The 12,889-nt window shown below is 36.0% G+C and overlaps 1 pseudogene; it reads right to left on the bottom strand.

Annotated features, from left to right (window-relative positions):
• Positions 1 to 5,044: 5,044 nt before the first annotated feature.
• Positions 5,045 to 12,889, bottom strand: part of LOC135212208 (C-type mannose receptor 2-like) — a 91,646-nt pseudogene continuing 83,801 nt past the window's right edge.

The following is a 12,889-nucleotide window of genomic DNA, read 5'->3' as shown; positions in this document are numbered from 1 at the left end:
CTATTTAGCGACTGACTTCTGTATTTCAAGATATAAAATATGAGGTGTGCGCCATATCGCCCAAAGTCTTGCAAGAGTCATGCTAGAGACGTTTAAGCTATTTGGACAACACTGCAAAGACTACATAATAGAGATAAATAAAACTCATGTATACATATTTGTATCTTTAATAAAAAATAAACTAGCTTTTAAAAACTCAAAATAATTGACTCTTCTACAAATATACCAAACAGTTTGTAGTGTAGGAAATTATTATAAAAGTGAAAAGGGAATAAATCTGTGTAACCAGTCATTACGCTACAGATTTCGCAATCAGCGCCAAGAAGCTACACGAAATTATAAGGGTGTGAGGGAGGTTTCATTACCTCCCATTATGATTTTAACTATTGCATTGTCTCCAGTTCTCCTTAAAGTCATATATCATTTAGGAGCTTTTTAGCATATATTCTTATTTCGTTAAGAAATATCCTCAGTTTATTTTCTTATTTTTCTTTTACTTTGGAATATAACTGATTAAACGTCCTGAGCAAAGGCACCAATTTATCGTTCTGTTTTGAAAGATTACTTACTTTTTTATATTCCACAGACAATGCCCACGACTTATAAATCTCGAAGAACCCCGTCCAGAACTCTTTTATTTATTGAAGTCTGACATGTTGAACGATATCCTCTTCTGTACCGTTTTCTCGCAATGAACCTCCTAGTTCATCAAGCCTCGTCGAAGACACCACTCACGGCCAAACTATCAGTTCTGAACGACTTCAGCTGAAAAACTCCTATTTGACTGTTGTGTCGGACCGTGAGTTGCTCATTCAAACCTCAGCTGTTAGGTTTGTCGATCCCGCTTGATTTCCGGGCTTGATCAGATCTGACTTGACTAAAAAAACGCACCACTCACATTCAAACTTGCTTAAACCCCGCCCATTTCGATCGGGCATTACAAATCCCATCTGACGTGAGTGGCCGGCCTATGATTGGTGGATAGTGACAAGGGATGGCGAAGGAGAGCTGAAGTGTTTAGTAACATAAACATCCTTGTGGATGATTTATAGAAACTTCCTCATGGTGTTTAATTTTTACATCTATTGAATAGCAACTCCAGGATGGAAAGTTAGTAATTTGGGGTTATCTGGCGTCGTGAACACATGGGGATCTAATAGCTATAGTCGGAGAATGGGATGTGATGAAGGTTTCTTGTTATCAGATTCTCTCTCTCTCTCTCTCTCTCTCTCTCTCTCTCTCTCTCTCTCTCTCTCTCTCTCACATACACACACAAACGGGTATTCAGTTTATTTCTGCATTATATTCATTCTTAGTAAACTTTTATGTTTTTACTGAATTATTGCTTACCTTGTAATTATCTTGTTCTGAACTTTCACGTCTCATTTTTGGAACCACACCCACGTTTGTTAGCCAGCTGCTTGTGAGAGAGAGAGAGAGAGAGAGAGAGAGAGAGAGAGAGAGAGAGAGAGAGAGAGAGAATCTGATAACAAGAAACCTTAACCACATCCCATCCGATATCAGATCCCCTTGCGTTCACGACGCCAGATAACCCCAAATTATTAACTTTCCATCCTGGAGTTGCGTTTCTTATAGATGACTTAAATTATGTTAGTGTTTCAAGTTATTTTGTGCTGTCTTACCTCATGTATGCTACGCCAGTCTCGCTTTTATTCGCTTGCTTACTGCGCATTCTTTCATTCTCAGTCTTGCCCCCCGCCCCCCACCCCTTCGGATATCTTTTTTAGTCCTTTATGCTTTGACCTATCCATTTTTGGGGGCTTTGGCCATCCGCCAGCTCTCCAAAATATTCACGTTTCTATGCGATTTATTATGCGCAGTTATGAAGTTTGCAGTCACGCTCATCCCGACTTTACAGATTAATGGCGAAATGAGGGTCAGAAAATCATTTCATTGAAATTTTGGCTTGAAAGGCTCCAGACTAAATTTCTCTTAAAAATTAAAATTTACACAAATGGACCAATTTCCAACTGATTACTATGAAATTCAGGGCCTCTGTAACACGGTTTTTTTGGATTTTGCTCCTTATCAAAGCATTGGATGTAGCTGAAAGTTGACATGTATATTTTACTACACACAAATTTTGTCAGCATTATCAATAACCTAAACCCGATAGTTTTAATTTTATAGAGTAAAAATGATCTAGTCGAAAAACATTTATTACGTAAGCAAGGTAAACATCGTTTTACGAAATGTTGCCCAGCCCATCCACCAGACAGAACCCATTCACCTTATTCCTTCGGCTCTGAAACACTAGTAGTCAAGAATGGCTAACAGGATTTGGAATTGTCCCCCATGGTTGCAAAAACTGCATTTGTCTTACGACTTGCAACTTATACAGTCAAGAGAAAGCCCGTGGCCATTCTTACTATAGCCTGAATAGGTAATTATTCAGTTTCTAGTTTAAATCCAATGTTTATGGTCTGATTTGTATTTAGCGTAACGTGATTATAATACTTGAATATCATTCAGGATTTTGAACATTTCCATTAACTATTCACTATGCCACCAAGAGAGAGAGAGAAAGAGAGTGATTTTATGTAAAACAGTCTTTATATAACTATTTTTGTTAAAATAAGATTTTTATCCAAAGTAAATACAAGCTTATGTGTGCTAAAATCTCCAGCAGACCAACGGATCATCCGATATGATATAATTTTTTCTTCTTCTTCTTTAGTCTGTACAACCATGTTGGATATAAAGACTTTATGAATGGCGGAACGATACATAGATGTGGGTGGGTTTCTATGCTAGCGTAGTAATACTACTGTAGCAGTAGTGCCGCAAAATAGTAATAGCAACAATACGTGAATTAAACGTTTAGGCCAACTGCTCGGGATCCCTGAGGATCATTTAGCACTTCTTACAACTACTCGAGAAATAAGTTTTTGTAGCCAAATTAAGTTAGATTTTCTAACACAACAATGTCCATGATAGCCTTCATTGTTATCCTGAATTATAACGAGGCCAAGGTGGGTGGAGCCTCATGAAGTCATCATTCTGACGATAGTTATTGGTGAAGGTTTAAAGCCAAAATACGGTACCGTCTATTTTTTTTTTCTTTTTTTTTAGTAAATAGGTAGATAGCCGATAAATAAAAATTTCTTGATATTGGATACAGCAGTTATCAAATCAAGCTTTTCTACTACGTCTTTGAAAGTACCAACTATTCCCTACATCTTGTCAATCTGATTGTGACCTAGAAAGTAGATTATAATTTCTTAAGACACTTTGGGAGATTAGACTAATAATCGAAGTTTTTTTTGTATTTATTAACATATTTTTTTGGGTTAGTTCATTATGACAATTATCAGTGGAGAGGATTCAGAGTTCATAAAGGTGTACTGCTTTGCTTGTATTTAAATTTTTGTCATTGTTGCCAGAGGTATAGCCTTCGTTACGTATAGCCAATCATCCATCGAGAAAGAGGGAAGAAATACTGTCATAAGTTACGTAACGAGTGCGTTCAAAACCTTATCTCTGAGTAAGTTGGCCCGTCTTCAAAAAAAGTCACTTTTACATTATAAGTACCAAATTTATTCAACCTACGTAATGCAGAATACAGTCAAAATTTATGTGTAGATATAATGTGTATTCTGAATAAGCGTTATATCTATGAAATGCATAGATAAAAAGTTATTGCCAAAAAACCGTGTTACAGAAGCCCTGAATCTCATAGTAGGTTAGCCATTTGAGAGGAGGTAGTGAGCACAGATGCAACAACTGACATTCATAAGTGTAAATATGTATATATACACACGCATACACACACACACACACACACACACACACACACACACACATATATATATATATATATATATATATATATATATATAATATATATATAGTGTGTGTGTCTGTTTGTCTGTCTAAGGATTATTCAACTTCGCAGTTACTTTACTTCTTAATTCTTTCAACTTGGCAGAATGATCTTTATGTTCTTTCTGCAGTTGGAAAAATGAAATCCAATTATTTGAACATTGCGGTTTATTTTCACGATAGTTTGTTGAGCTAGGCATTTAAAGTCCTTCAAGGCTTTAGTCTCAGCAGGAATGAACTTAGAAAGCTGATTTTCGGGTGTTAAACGAACCCTCTGATTTTGAAAATTGAAGATGGTCGGTCAATGAGCGGCTACGAGTGGGGATTTGTGGATGATAAGCCAGTAGAGGGACATTAATAGTCAGAGGTTAGAGAGGTAGGCAGAATATGTACTGGCAATGTCAAGTTAGCTGTAGGGATGAGAATCTAAACATCTGTCTGGTTATCGGAACGGTTTCAATGATTGTGGTGAATAATTCTATTGGAGGTTAATGAACATTTTCTCGTTTTCAACGTATAGGACCTGAAGAATGTAAAGGTGTTCAGGGTTTATCTCAAAATAAAAAAAAAATTAACATATTACTACTATTAGGTGCCTCATGAGAATGATATTTTTATCACAGTACTAGTGCCTTTTTATGACATTATCCTGGAGTTGGCTTGGTCCTCCCATTAAACGAATTTTAGTGAGGCCCACATCCCTTACTTTATAATGTATTTTTAAATATTAGGCTTGTCCTCTGATGCTATAGTCCCTAATTCTTCACGACAATTGTAGAGCACCATTACTATAAATGTCTTCATTCTAGCCTACCATCAATATCCCATATGTGGCTTATCATATCTTACTAATCCTTATTTATGCGTTCTTATTTGCTACCTTCTGAATGACCCTCTTATGCTTTCCGTATTTCTTCTCTACTGTTAATATAACCTTACATGTTATGAAGCTCAGAGTCAATAAATTGTTTTGAAGATAAATTACATTGTTTTTCTAGGGTGGTAAATTCCACTATAATCCAGCTTTTTAAATCAGAAAGTAATAGATGCTTTCATCATCTTGAGAAAAATAAGAAAATCTTACTTAATATTTTTGCAGACACTTACTGTAAGGAAGTCTTGTTATTTTTTTTTCATTTTTTTTTCCCAGGTATGAATGGTAGGCCAAATCACCGCCTTGATTTCTGCAAATGTCCTGGCTTCAGTCCAGGTCTTTTCTTTCCGTTGCAAAGTAGTAACAGTGGTCGTTGTTCTTGTGCCAGTCCTCAGGGCAGTACCTCTCCTCTGCGAAGACATTAAATACATTCACAAGTATCTTCTAAATAGATACATTGACATGTACAGAGAAGCGTCCACATACAAATGCATTCACTCGTACACACGCACACATAAGACACATATCTATTTTATAAATATTGTCGCTGTGCAACGCAATCGGCCTCTGAGAAATTCTGCCATTGATGCCTTTAATGTGTTTTCACTTCCATAAATCTCTGCTCAGACTAGAGCCTCATACCTTAGATTTTCCATCCAAGTAGGTTGGGTCTTCCAACTCTTCCGTTACGCACAGGAGCCCAACTGACATTATCATGCACTGTTTTCTTCTGGGAGCTGGGAAGGACATGTCCAAATCATCAAGCCTAGACATTGAACTTCTATAATTTCCTATGCGCATTATATTTCTCACTCGACCGTGCCATCAGATTCTTAATATTATTCTGAAAGCTTGATTTTCAAAGGAACAAAACCTTTTGTATATAGTTTCATTCTCATGCCGTGGAATTTTCAGTCTGTGAGATTCCTGTATGCATTTTAAGTCTGTCAGGTTCCCATTGTTTCCTTTCCCGTTTTTTAGTCTTTCACTAGATTCCTACTCGAGAGAGCCTATATTAGATACCGGTTTTCCTATATACTTGAAAGACTCAATCTAATTAGTCCCTTCTCCATGGAATTTTAGAAGCCGTGTAAAGTCTTTATTTTTATGCGTTTGTGCTTGATAGATATATAAATTGATGTATAATTCTTGTTTTTATGATCTCCTCTTGTAGCATGAATTGTTTACAGACTACGCACACAAGATGCAGAGAATTTCAATATTCATATTTCGAGAAATCAAGCATTATGCAATAGAAAGTAGTCTTCAGGATCACAGTAATAATGTAATAAGTGAAGGTTATGGTGATGATGCTGTAGCATTGAACAAACCTATTAAGGCTGAGCAGTATTTAAGAAAATACATAATAATCGCGCCATAGTTTCAAGTTGTATAGAAGAATAATGGCGTTGGAGTATTTTATCCGACGTTTTTGACAAATACCAAGCATTTTAAACCTTAAGGAAAACAAAAATCATTTGGAAATTAATGTTTTTTGTCTTGGCTGTGTATCCGAAACGTTATGACCAAGAACACAAAACTAACACATGTGAAAGGAAGATAAATAAGACATAAAATATTGCTGAGCAGCCCTTCAGAAATGGAGCTTTTAGACACTTGGCTTTTGCATACAAATATATAACCGGTATTACTACCTGCCTCCTTTAAGATTTTTTTTTCTTTAACATAAAAAACTAATGTCCACATAATTTTGAGAATGGAATGATGTCAAATGATTTTTTTCGATAATGCAGATAGAATGGTATTGCGTCAGTAGCAACAGTAACGTTACAGGTAACGTTTTATGACGAAATAAAGACACACCATGTGGAGGGATGTAATGAAGAGGTTGCCCAACGGGTGCTTCGCAGGCATAATGCTGAGGCTCCTCACAGTCGATGGGAATCCATGAGGATTCCGCTTTTTCATCTGAAGGACGAAAAAATAAAGTGAGGCAGACAGATAGATTTTTAATGAAAGCTACTATTACTAATGGACAAATAAGGGTAAAACCATCTAAAAAAAATTTCAGAATGCCTTTCAATATATATAATTAAAAATACTAAATATTCTAGTAAGTACACATATAACACCAACTGTTTACTGTATTTGTTCTGAATGTATGTATAGTTTGAGGGAAGCATATAGAGATAGTCAGTGTTTGTTTCAATAAATGTAAACTGAAGAAACCGGAATATGACTCATTGAGAAATCAAAAGGTCTCCACAAAATAACAGTAATTAGATAAAAACAAAAGCATAGGAAACTATATAGTGTTAAAGTCTCAGATATATATGATTTAATTTTTGTGTTGAATTCAGAAAGCAATTCAGTTCACATTTCTACTGGAAAAGACCTACCCGTTAAAATTTAAAAAAATCTTTTAGAATTACCAAGAGCCAAATGTGCTCCTGCTTACGTCAGTGAAACCCTCCATGACAAACGGATAACTTTTCCTGAGTGAACATCAAAAAGCTGTGATTAAAACTTCGTAAAAGCACAAGAGAAGGGTTCCACTGCAGCACATCAATTTTTCGCTTTCGGAGGACTTCTTTTTCAAAGTTGAAAACTTTCTCTGTGCATGACCAAAACTTTCTGGTGCGTTCAAGTCTAAGCCAAGCTACTGCCAGTCCAGTAAGGTATACCTGTACCCTGTACATTACTGTATATGTATATATTTTGTTTGATAGTCATTACGTAAGTCCACCTGTCACATATTTATCACATAAATCCTTCTCTTACATTTATTATTGAGTATTACTGAATGAACCCATATCAATCAGCACATAGAAAAGTATACCCTGCGTAAATAAGTGTTCATGTTACATGATAAGTTGATTTTTTACAAAGGAAACGCGTCTAGAATCATACTTGTATCAATGTGATTAACTGCATGGATGTATGTGTGTGTACGTGTGTGTGTGTAAAAGAGAGAGAGAGAGAGAGAAGAGACTGCAGGAAAACAGGCAAGATATTATGATGAGAGAAAATAATTGCAAAAGGAAACGATTTGGTAAACTCACCATCAATTTGGAAGAAGGCGCACATCCTCTCCTTAGCACTGAGGGCATCTGCAATATTTTCCTCAGTCATGTGTGTGAAGTTGTGGCTGTCCATCGTTGTGTCGTCTGTCCAGTATAAAGCATCATGTGGCATACCTGGAATAGATGCATTAAAATGTTTTAGTTTGTTTGTTTTGATGTGATCACCATCACCATTCCCCCCCAAGTAAGAAATCTGGCTTATAGTGCGGACAACAACATAACGTTTGCTACACACACACGCACACACATTATATATATATATATATATATATGTTATATATATATATAATATATATATATATATATATATATACAGTGGTCCCCCCATATTCGCAGGGGATACGTACCAGACCCCCCGTGAATAGTTAGAATTCGGCGAATGTTTGGAACCCCTATAAAAAGGCTAAAAACAGCCTATTTTGTTAGTTAAAACTTAAGAAAAACCACTAAAAATTTTCATACTTGGTTTTTTTAATAGTTTTATCACAAAAAGTGCATTTTATGATGAAATTGATAACAAAAACCAGGAATTTGTGGATATTTCTCATAGAAAAATACCGCGAATGCGCGAATTTTCCGCGAATAATGCAGGGAAACGTTCCCGAGAGAAATCCGCAAATGTGTGAGTCCGCGAATACCGGAGAACGCGAATAAGGGGGTCCACTGTATATATATACTATGTGTATATATATATATATATCTATATATATATTATATATATATATATATATATAGTATATGTATATATATGTATATAATATATATATATATATATATATATATATATATATATATATATATATATATATACATATTATATATATATAATATATATATATATATATATATATATATATTTATATTACGTATATATATATATATATATATATATATATATATATATATATTATATATATATACATATACATACATATATATATTGTTGATGACGTCATTGCTTTATGTATTTAGAAACATGTGAAAGGCCATTCAAAGAAAGGTCTACCAAGTGCCAAATAATTTATTTTCCAAAAGACTTTTTATTACGATCTTCGTTTAAATTGATCGCATTATTTCATGTGGCCCTCTTCTTTGATCTGGATCTTAGTTGAGAAAACGACCTTATTTTTGTCAACTTAATAACTTTTCTAACAAAAGGTGGTTCGCTTAGCATGGCACCGTTACATAATTTTTGCTTGATGAGAGGTGAAACTCCCTTGCAAGGAGTACCCTTGGTTTTCACAGTAGCTTCATCACAGAATATTGACCTACTTCCCGTTTGTCTTGCAAACCATTTTGTATCCCTTTCACATAACAAACTCCTTTCTATCTTTTACTGAGCCGTTGCTTCTGTTGAAATCATTCAGTGTATGAGACAAATGTCCTCGTTTATATTCCCTGATTTTCCTTGCATGACGGAATGACGTCAGCTAGTTCAGTGTGTGCCATGTTATTCCAGCTTTAGTTTCTATGTGAAGTCTTAATATTGAAACCTTACGTCTTCTGAACTTTTCCCATTGTAGCTTTGTCATTTCTTTTTCACCTTCCTGGCAATCAATTGACGCAGTTGTCTGACTTTACCCATTACACGTCTTTCATTATGAATTCTTAATTGACAGAACTTTTCCCATAACTCAAATGACTCAACTCTTTCGTAGGCAGTCCTTTGTCATACCTCACTCGCAACAGCAGAAACAGAACTCATCGTTTATTGGCCTAGGTCAGTGGTCCTTAACCTGTGGGGTACGCCCCCTTACCAAATTCTGTGGGGGCACGAGCCCTAGGGAAAAATAAAATATATTCTAATTATATCCGTGATTCTCTTAAGAAGAGAAAGGAACTAATATTCAGAAGTTTATTAAAAATGCAAAAGTATCGCCTTATAACGTTATTTTCTTAGATTTTACTACTCCAGTTGGACTCGTTCGGATCCTAGGTTTGTTCGGATCCATGTATCTTTGTGAAACGACATTTTCCAGGCTTGTTGTTCTCAAGACCCACAAAGACAGAAACAGGCTAAACGTTAAAGGGGACTTCGGCTGTGCACTCTCTGGCATTCAACTATGCATTCAGGATCTTGTAGCTAAGAACCAGTGTCAAGTATCTCACTAATTCATTCTTAAAAGAATAGAAAAAAATTAACTTTCTCTTTTTTTCATTTTCCTTTAAATTTGGGAGGCATGGAGAGAAGGACCACCTTTGAAGGGGGCGTGATAATAAAAAGGATGAGAACGACTGACCTAGATCCTTGTATATTCCATGATTAATTTTTCCAACTGCCATTGATGTAAGAAGACATTCCTTAATTAATCTAATTGATTTTCGTGGTTTTCCTGCTCGTTTGGGCTTATCACTTCTTACTTCCATGCCAGCATTCGCTCTCCTGTATTTCCAGATCCTTTCAATCCCATCAGGTCACATACAACGATACTTACGTTGTGCAGAATTACATTTTCTTTTTACAAGAGAATACCATTTAATCTTTCATTCTAAGATATTTCGCACATAAATTTATCTCCATTTACTTAATCTGCTTGCAACTGTTTTTTTTAATATCGAATCGAATATAGAATTTAGAACAAAGGCCAAGCACTGGGACGTTAAGGTCATGAAGCGCTGAAACGGACGTTGACAGTAAAAGGTTAGAAAGGTGTAACAGGAAAAAAACGTCAAAGCAGTTACACCCTAAATCGATTGTTAGGCGAGGGTAGAAAGTAAGATGGAAGAGAGAGAATATGAAAGGAGGTACTATAAAAGGAACGAAAGGGGCTGCAGGTAGGGGCAGAAGGTACGCTGCAAAGAACTTTAAGTAATGCCTACGGTGCACCTCATGAGGCGCACTGACGGCATTACCTTCCCTACGGGGTTTCTTAATATCGAACCAACCTCTTTAATCTTGTGGATAAAGCAACTACTGTTTTATTAATGAACTTCAGCCACGATTATCTCTCATAAGCAAACCTTGTTTCACTGCTTTGACGCCTTTTGCACTTCCAAAAAGTGTGTTTATATATATATATATATATATATATATATATATATATATATATATATATATATATGTATATATATATATATATATATATATATATATGTATATATATTATATATATATATATATATATATTATATATATATATATATATATATATATATATATATTGTGACGTTTATAGATCGCTTCGTCTACCCAGCATTAATTAATTAGTTTGATTTGGCAAACGGCAGCCATTCCCTCCAAAATATCAGCTGATTTTTAGTAAACGCGGGAAACCACAACCCGCCAGCCAGAGGTAGGAAGTTCCTAAGTTGTTGGGAAAATAGTCTTTTGTCAGCTTTAGGGACGTATCTCAAAAGGAAGGATGTAGGCAGACTGGCACTTCTTAGACCTATATCTTAAGCTCTTTTTCCTGTGAACCCTCTGCTGGCTGTATATTCTGTTTCCAGGATTTGCCTTGCTCGTGGGGGGTTAAACTGACTCCCAACACCCAAGCAAAACGCCTGCGATCTGCCCCAGTCGACTGCAGGACGTGATCTCAGACAGATGTCCGACCACCTGCCTCCCATTTAGGCCTCTATCCAGTTAGTAGCGCGCCAAGCGACCCAGGCTAAGACAAAGCCAGCCACGTTTTTCTACAAAGATCCACTGAACACGACATCCAGGTACGTCTTGTGAAACAGCATATTGCCAGTCCATTACCTCCTATTATCTATTTGGACCCCCATTTTTCCCAATCAATTTCCAAACCAAAAAGAACTCATCCTTTTGTTCCCTCTCACTGCCTCATGGCCGCATGCTCTCCTTGTTGTGATCGTCCCAGACAAATGAAGTCATTGCATACCTCAGTGAAACATTAAATTTCCTTTTCCCCAGTGTTAGAGAACTAAACAATGAAATTGTTGGGCAATAAATCCTTTTTCTTTTATCTTGTTTAATCTGGGATTCTTTTTCCAGATTCCCTGAGTCACGTGTCACGTCTCTCTCTGCCCGCAAGTGTTGCATTACCCAAGTTTATGAAACTAGCTTGTATGAATCCCATTTTGAGCCAGCTATTATCCATTTGTGAGAGATTATAAGTCCCAACGTGTGGACGCTGCATTTACTTTTCTCCAGGCCAGTACGAGCCTCTTGTAAATAAATAGCTGTAAAGTATTTAGCTGAGTTTCTGGCGACCTACCTTTTCCTCTAAAGTAATTCACTATAAATACATTTTACGGTAAGTTCAAGTAATTCCCCCTTTAAATCCCTCAATTATTTCTGTTTATGTATCGAGCCTCTCTCAAGGCCGGGCTCATACGTAAAAATATATATATATACTATATATATATATAATATATATATATATAGATATATATATATATATATATATATATATATATATATATATATATATATATACACACACACACTATAGTAGATTCACAACACCCGTGCCTCTGATATCTAGACCCGTCCCTTACGACGCTCCTGATTGGCTGTTGATTAGCCAATCACAGGGCTGAAAACTCTCAGTCTCTCTCGAAAGTTCACATAGGCAGCATGTATGTTCCACCTCTAATGAGGGATACTTTTGAAAGACGTATCCCTTAGGAGAGGTGGAACATACGTCTTGCCTATGTGAACTCTCGAGAGAGACTGAGAGTTTCCAGCCCTGTGATTGGCTTATCAACAACCAATCAGGAGCGTCGTAGGGGACTGGTCTAAACATCAGATGCACGGCAGATGTGAATCTACTACAGTAGGTGTGTGTGTAAAATGTTATGGTGTATGTGACGACAATTCATATAAAAATGCATGTGTATAAAAATATTATGACAATAATTTTTCAACTAATTTACCCTGACCGATATTGACACAGCGAAGGTGTAATGTGTACTTCTTTGCGATTTAATTCAGGGTTTAATTTGTCACTAATATGTCACCCAAGCCATAGCAGGTGGCATAATTTATAATATGCTTCGCTTGTGGTAACCAGAATATATATGCGCGGGAAAAGTTATGGCGGCAGTTTATTGAATTTGCATTTTAAAATGATGGATCGTCGAAGCAGAGTGTGATGCCTCTATTTTCTATGTAAATGCTTTGCAGTTGGATATAATACATAATTGCTAAGGATATTCGTAGGAT

This window comes from Macrobrachium nipponense, chromosome 40, assembly GCF_015104395.2.
Source record: "Macrobrachium nipponense isolate FS-2020 chromosome 40, ASM1510439v2, whole genome shotgun sequence".
Taxonomy (NCBI): Eukaryota; Metazoa; Arthropoda; class Malacostraca; order Decapoda; family Palaemonidae; genus Macrobrachium; species Macrobrachium nipponense.
The sequence above is the reverse complement of the archived record's forward strand: the minus strand, read 5'-3'. Positions and strand labels throughout refer to the sequence as shown.